This window comes from Canis aureus, chromosome 36 (assembly GCF_053574225.1).
Source record: "Canis aureus isolate CA01 chromosome 36, VMU_Caureus_v.1.0, whole genome shotgun sequence".
In the NCBI taxonomy this organism is placed as follows: Eukaryota; Metazoa; Chordata; class Mammalia; order Carnivora; family Canidae; genus Canis; species Canis aureus.
In genome coordinates this window covers 14,422,749-14,429,856 of record NC_135646.1, presented here as the reverse complement: position 1 = coordinate 14,429,856, position 7,108 = coordinate 14,422,749, and the positions used below count along the sequence as shown (strand labels likewise).

At 48.1% G+C, this 7,108-nt stretch overlaps 1 protein-coding gene and 1 long non-coding RNA gene across 6 annotated transcripts in view; one reads left to right on the top strand and one right to left on the bottom strand.

Moving 5' to 3' along the window:
- Positions 1 to 4,365: 4,365 nt before the first annotated feature.
- LOC144306081 (uncharacterized) lies at positions 4,366 to 5,975 on the bottom strand. The gene is made up of 4 exons (XR_013373113.1): positions 5,658 to 5,975; positions 5,410 to 5,460; positions 4,920 to 5,152; positions 4,366 to 4,686 (listed from the first exon to the last, which is right to left on the bottom strand). It is a non-coding gene; the product is annotated as an uncharacterized LOC144306081 (long non-coding RNA).
- Positions 5,823 to 7,108, top strand: part of PIKFYVE (phosphoinositide kinase, FYVE-type zinc finger containing) — an 83,423-nt gene continuing 82,137 nt past the window's right edge. For 4 of the 5 annotated variants that reach the window (XM_077885361.1, XM_077885362.1, XM_077885359.1 and 1 more), the window contains exon 1: positions 5,945 to 6,083. The gene's annotated coding sequence lies outside the window, so the exon portion shown is untranslated. The other variant, XM_077885360.1, reaches the window with a different exon arrangement.

Here is a 7,108-nt window from a genome sequence, read left to right as displayed (position 1 = left end):
CCGCCACGCTTTTGTCCCCTCCCAGGCCCGCCCCCTCAGCCCACCTCCCGGAGCCCCGCCCCCTGCACGCGGCCAATCGCCGCGCGCCGCCCGCACGGGTGGGCGGGGCCAAGGGCGGGGCCCGAGCCTGGGGGCCGAATCCGCGGCCCCTTCGCGTCCGCTCTCGCTGTAGGGTGGGGGGAGGGGCTGCAGCGCCCCCTGGACTCGGCCGCCGCTCCCAGCAGCGGAGGCACCGGAATGCCACCTGCGGACCCGGGACCCGGGACCCGGGACCCGGGGCAAGCAGGCATGCCAAGGCAATTTCCAACACCAACGATTAAGTCTTCAGGACTTCTGTACCTGTGATTCTAATTACTACTAAGTACATACTGTAAAGAAACCCAACTGCCATTTGCATTAGAAGATAAAGGCAAGAGATTATTGTCTGGATTCCGGTGAAGCCGGAACAAGGATGTGAAGCCTTAAGAAAACAATGGAATAAAAAAAAAATAAATTCTGTCCCCTGCAGGGAAATTATTTTTTGTACATTCCTTACTCTTGAAAACATGGAGGAGGGGTATTTTATTTTGGGGGGAGAAGGCTATGTTAGGCAGTGATTTGTAGCGAGTGTAATGCTTGTGTATTGCTGTCCAGGATTCAAAGTTCCAAAATTTATTTTTAAAATTTTCCTCTAGCGTCGGAATATTACCAATTACTCTTGGAAGATAAACCGCTAGGACCGGCACTGCACAAGGTGCATTTTGGACACTAGAGGGCGCGAGTATGTTTCCCAAGAGAAAAGTAAGAAAATACATAGCATCGCACTTGTTGATTTTTTTAATTTTAATTTTAATTTTATTTTTAAAAGATTTTATTTATTTATTCATGAGAGACACACAGAGAGAGGCAGAGACACAAGCAGGCTCCATGCAGGGAGCCCGACGTGGGACTCGATCCCAGGACTCCAGTATCCCTGGCCTCCGCTGAAGGCTGCACTAAACGGATAGGTCAACGGGGCTGCCTGATTTTTTTTTTTTTTTTAAGATTTTGTTTTTAAGTAATCTATACACCCAAGGTGGGGCTCGAACTCATGCCCTGAGATCAAGAGTTGTATGCTCTACTACTGAGCCAGCCAGGTGCCCAGCACTTGTTGATTTTTTTTTAGGTGGATTAATGGAAAGTAGCAGTCACCTCCATTTATTCCTGTGGAAATGATTATAGAGATGTGTAAGCTTGTATTTCATCTAGAATCTGAGACCCAAAGTCATCTAAGATTGTAAGATTGTAAATTTACTCCATTTCATGTCAGATTCACATTATCACCCTTTGCCTACTACAAAAGTATGATCATCTTAGTTTCAGAAAAGATTTAGGACAGCCTTGAGGGTACATACAATATAGCATAAAACATTGAGCATATGTGAGTCAAAGAGAGAATAAATATAGGAAATTATACAGAACCAAGGTGAATTTAATCACAAAATGGATTCCATCAAATCCTAAACACTGCTGGAGATGGGCTGCAAATTTGGCTCTGAGCACATATGGGAGGCAAAATCTCAGCATTCGTGAAAGTGTTTCCTAAGCTAGTAATGTAGGAACTCCTTTTACGTTGAAAATATTTTTTTGTAGATCCCTAGAATTGACTTATAAGATGCGTATACATGTATGCATAAAACTAGATACATGCTCCTTATGCTATTAGCTCTTATACAACTAAAAAAATAACAAAATTTTATAGACAAAATGACGAGAAACAAAAGTATAAAATAATACATCACCCATTAACAACATTAACTAGATATAACAAATACTATTTGGCTGAAGTTGTTATGGATTTAAATGTGACTATGGAGTTCATTGCTTATATTCTTGTTCTTTTTTTTTTAAAGATTTTATTTATTTATTCATGATAGAGAGAGAGAGAGAGGCAGAGACACAGGCAGACAGAGAAGCAGGCTTCATGCCGGGAGCACGACGTGGGACTCGATCCCGGGACTCCAGGATCATGCCCTGGGCCAAAGGCAGGCGCTAAACTGCTGAGCCACCCAGGGATCCCCTATATTCTTGTTCTTTTGAATTTAGCTTGGCTATTCTGGGTGTCACAGGAGGATTCATTTAGCACACCATCTTTCTTCATTTGGTTGATATTGTATGCCTTGACATTATTTGTTTTTCATTTGGACAATAGAAAATCTGAATATTTTAATATTAGTTGATACTATTTACCATTGTAAACATAAATAGAAACATGGGCTATAAAATTTCTGTCATTATTTGGTTATAAGATGCTCATTTAGATAATAGGGGATTCTCATAAATACATTAAGGCATTTGTGTTTTCAGTTTGATGATCTAAAGAAATGAAGTAGAATGAACAGTTACTCTACCTTGTGGAATTTCACTTTGTTGGAATTTATTGGCTGTGAAGATTATGGGAGAAAGAACAGTGCAGGTGATTTCTGGGCTTCAGGTTTGGGTGACTGGGTGCCCTTCCACAAAGAAGGGCTATAGAGGGAGTCACAGGTTTGATGGCCAAGATAATGAGTTAAGTGTAAGGTTTGTTAAATTTGAGATGCCTGTGGGACAGCAAGATAGAGATGTTAAGGAGGCAGTTAGCCACATGTATCTGCAGTTCAGGAGGGGTGTCTGAGCTAAAGAGAGAAATTGGAGAATCTTTAGCATTGTTAAGGGCTAAATTGTGTGTCCTTCTTTTCCCCGAATTCATATGTTGCAGCTCTAATCCTGCCATACCTCCGAATGTGACTGTGTTTGGAGACGGGACCTTTAAAGAGGTAATTAAGATTAAATGAAGTCATATTCATGGGCCCTAATCCAATCTGATTGGTGTCTTTATCAGAGGAGGAAATTTAGACACACAGGATGTGTGTGCACAGAGGGATGCATATGTGAAGAGGCTGCAAGAGCATGGCCATTTATTTGCAAACTGAGGACAGAGGCCTCAGAAGGTAGTTACCCTGAAGTCACCTTGGTCTTAGACTTCCCAGCCTATGCCTCCAGAATTGTGACAAATAAATTTCTGTGGTTTAGGCCATCCAGTCAGTGGCATTTGTTATAGCAGCCCTAACAAACTAATATAAGCATGTATAATAGTGGAAGCCATGGAATTTATGAGGTCATAAGCTAGAAGAAAAGTCTTCCTCAGTGAGAACTCCATGGAATACTTAACATCTTTAACAGCCAGGTAGAGGAAAACTAGTCCTAAAAAGAGAATGGTAAGGATTGTCTGGGAGGTAGTAGAAAAATCAGCGCAGACTGATGGGAACCAAAGAGAAAGTTTCCAAAATGGAGGGGTTACTGCAGAGAAGGCAAGGAAGACAAAGTCTGAAAATAATGTTGGCAAGTCAGAGGACCTCACACAAATGCAGCTTGAGAAGAATAATTCTATTAGGATGATTCTGAAAGAAGTCATACTATAGGGGATTGAAGTTTGAATGAGAGGGTTGTGGGGGGGAATGCCTGGGTGGCTCAGCAGTTGAGCATCTGCCTTTGACTCAGGGTGTAATCCTGAAGTCCCAGGATGGAGTCCCAGGATGGAGTCCCAGGATGGAGTCCCACATTGGGCTCCCTGCATGGAGCCTGCTTGCTTCTTCCTCTGCCTGTGTCTCTCTCTCTGTCTCTCATGAGTAAATAAATAAGATCTTAAAAAAAAAAAAATTAGTGGGAGGGGGGAACAGAACAAAATTCTTGCAAGAAGACTGACCATGAAATGACGAATATTGCTCTATAAAGTCTTTGTATAATTTTTAAAGACTGCGTAATTGTCCATTTGACTGTATTACTTTCATGTTGTTTGTGTTCGTTAGATATTTGTTTCCTTTTTATTTATTACTGTTTTAAATAACTGTGAAAAACATATTTCACTACATTCTACTTTGCACTTGAATTAGTTCCTTAGGCATAATTGCTAGAATTGCAATTGAATTGAATCAAGAGGTATAAACATTTTTAAGGTGTTTGTTAGATCCATCAAATCACTTTCTAGGAGGGATATACCTATTTATGTTTTCACATGCAGTGTGTGCCGATTTCATTACTTCCTAGGCAGAACTGAATTTCATGATTTTTAAAAACATCTTTGTGTTCTCTACTAAAGGCAATCAGGGATCCTTACAGAACTGACTAATTATAGACCTGGAGCAAAGATGGTTCAAGGTGAGTCTGGTATATATTATTGGATAAGAAAGGAAGGAAGTGCTCAAAAAGTGAGGAAGGCATGTCAAAGGTATAGGAGCTCTGCTTGAAGGGGATCTCACTGGGCTAATCAGGGAAAACTTGACTGTCAAAAAGTGGCACAGTAATGAATTATAGTGTAAAAAAATCACGAATCTGTACTGATACTGTTAAAAAATGAACTGAGGCATATTGCAATTTTTAAGAGTTTATTTGAGCAGGGATTGGGCATTGCCAAATGTGACATGATTGGAAGCACTACAATGACAGGAGCTAGGAGAAAGACTTTTATAGAGAAGAGGCAAAAGCAAAGCAAGCAATTATTTGCTTGACGACAGCTTAGGCAGTTGCCCTACTTGAAAAAGCCTGGGTGGTTTTTTGGTGATTGGTTATCCTTAGGTCTCAAATTCATAACCTCGAGGCATTCATTCCAGGCTTAAGTTTGGGTTTGCTTCCATGGGCTACCAAGGCATCAGAGCTCTCTCAGTCTCCATGGCCTCCTTGTTTAATCAACTGGATAACAGGAATCGATATTAAGAAAGGAAAAGCTATTTTGAGTACAAATGCAACTAATACCTAATAGAGCAGTGTAAGCAAAGTACATACTAGGCACAGTGATCTATTACAATAGATTGCCACACAGCATCACCACAATGAGAAGACTCCGTAAGAACCATAAATGTGCGCTGCAACGAAGCGGTTGCTGGGGGGGGGGGGGGCACACCCAAGAACCCTGGCTTTCTCACTCAGGTAGATGAGATTCTCTGCTGAGCATGATAGTCCAGGTGCTGCGGCGGGGGGAGGGGTGTGATGGGGGCCGGTGGTGGTAGAGGAATGGACGGGGAGGCTCGCGGCTCTCGGGATGATTGCCAAGGAGGGTGATCCGGCTTTCCTTGCACGCGTAGGAGCCTCCAGCCTTCGAGGAGGCCAGCTCCAGGAAAGCTGGGTGGGGATTTGCCAAAACTCTTGAGGACAGGACCTGAAGCATTTAATTTAAACAGTCTGTCACTATGGGTTTCCTTTCTGACCGCCCCGGCCCAGCCCCACGATCGGGGGCCGCGGGTTTGGGCAGGTGTTCTCCAGCTACGCGCACAAGGCTCCCGGCAGGCCCCGGGGGCGCACTACCGCTGGCCACCCCGAGCCACGCGGGCCTGGCTAGACTTCTTTGCACCCAGTCTTGGTGCAGCGCGAAGCCCGAATGAAAAGACGAGCTACAGAGCTCGCTTCATCACTTACTCGGGGTCAGGCACTGTGCCAAACGCTCTCCACGCAACATTTGACTTTATCCTAAAAAAAAAAAAAAAAAAAAGAAAAAAAACCCCCGTGAAGTGGGTGTTCTCAGCCCCAATTTACAGTTAAGAGGGCAGGAGCTTGAAAAACGTAGTCATTTGTGTAAGGTCCCACGGCCAGTGATGGGAGGCGTCAGTCCCGCGGAGCGCGGAGCGCGGTAACCTCCCACGGGGCCCACATCTTCGGACACTTACGGTAACCGCAGGGGCCCGGCCAGCCCGCGCCCGGTGACCCCGCACGCGTGATGCTCACGCGCGCAGTCGCCCTGGCGTCCTCGGGGAAGGCCGAGGCGGCCTAATCCGCCCGGCGGGCCCTGACGACTCTATTTGAGCTCGACTCCTCTGGCCTGGCCGTCTGATCCGAACGAGGCGCGGCCGGGAAGGAGGGGGCGGAGCCGGCGCCCGGGAGAGTTGCCGATTGGAGCGAAGGAGCAACAGGGGGCGGGGCCTCCGCGGGAAGCGAGAAGCCGCATCCACCGTGTAAGTGGCTTCGCTTCCTGCCGCAACCGCCGGCGGCCCGAGGACCCCCCCGTGCGCTCCGGGGCCGCCGTCCTGCGCCTGAGCCGGTGAAGCGGCGGCTGGGGAGGCGGGCGGCCGGCGGGGCCGGGGCGGGAGGCGCAGGTAAGGGAGGCGGCCTGGCGCGCGGCCGGCTGGCTGGGGAGCGGGGCAGAGGGCCGGCCGGCGTGGGGGGCGCCGGGGCCGGGGCGGAGGGGAGGCCGGAGCAGACCCTGTGCCCGCGGGCAGCCGCCCCCCGCCCCCCGGCCCCTCGGACCCCCGGCTGCCAGCTGCCCCTCGCCCGGCGGGCGGGGAAGGGCGCGGGGGGCGGCTGCTGTGTTGCAAGAGGTTTCCGTGGAGACGCTTGAAGTTCCCGAGCCCCCCCCGCTCCGTCCCGTGTCCCCGAGCTGGTTAGGGGGGTGCCCGGTCCAGGTGGTCCCCCCTCTGATGGCTCAGCTCGTGGTCTGTGCGTCCGCGGTGCCTCCGTGGACGGAGAGGAAAGTTCCCGAGCTGCTTGCAGAGCACGACGCCGGCAGTGGGCTTTGCAGAGGAGCCCCCGCCTCCTTAGAGGATGGACCGCTTCTGCCCCGCTTCTGCCCCGCTTCTGCCCCGCTTCTGCCCCTCGACGTCCTTCTGTTTCTCCCTGCGGCTGAGGAGGAGGCTTGGTTTCCCACTGGGTATTCTTTCCCGTGTTGGGGACGTGCCCGAGGAAGAGGGGAGGGTGGGATGCGATGGTGTCCTTAGGGGGATCGAGAGCCTCCTATCCCACACGGGGGTTGTTAGTTTCAGGAGGGCCAAGAGCTGTGGCAAGTGTGTGATTCCGTATGAAGCGGGTTGTTTATGTTTATCCGAAGCGTGCGGGCCTCTCCGTGTTAAATCAGCACGCATGGGATCAGCCCGTCCTCGGCCTTAAAATAAGGGCCCTACTGAGGGTAGGGGTAGTTGGCCTCGGGGTACTGCGCCCTCTTATTCCTCACTTACTTAAATCTGCTTTCCTGCTGCTTCAAAACCCTCAACTCCGTCAGGATTAAAAAATGACCTTGTTTTTTGTTTTTTTGTTTTTTTTTTTGTTTTTTTGTTATTGATTGTTCTCTGTTTTGGTTGGGTTTTTTAAAAAAATATTTATTTATTCAGGAGAGACACAGAGAGGG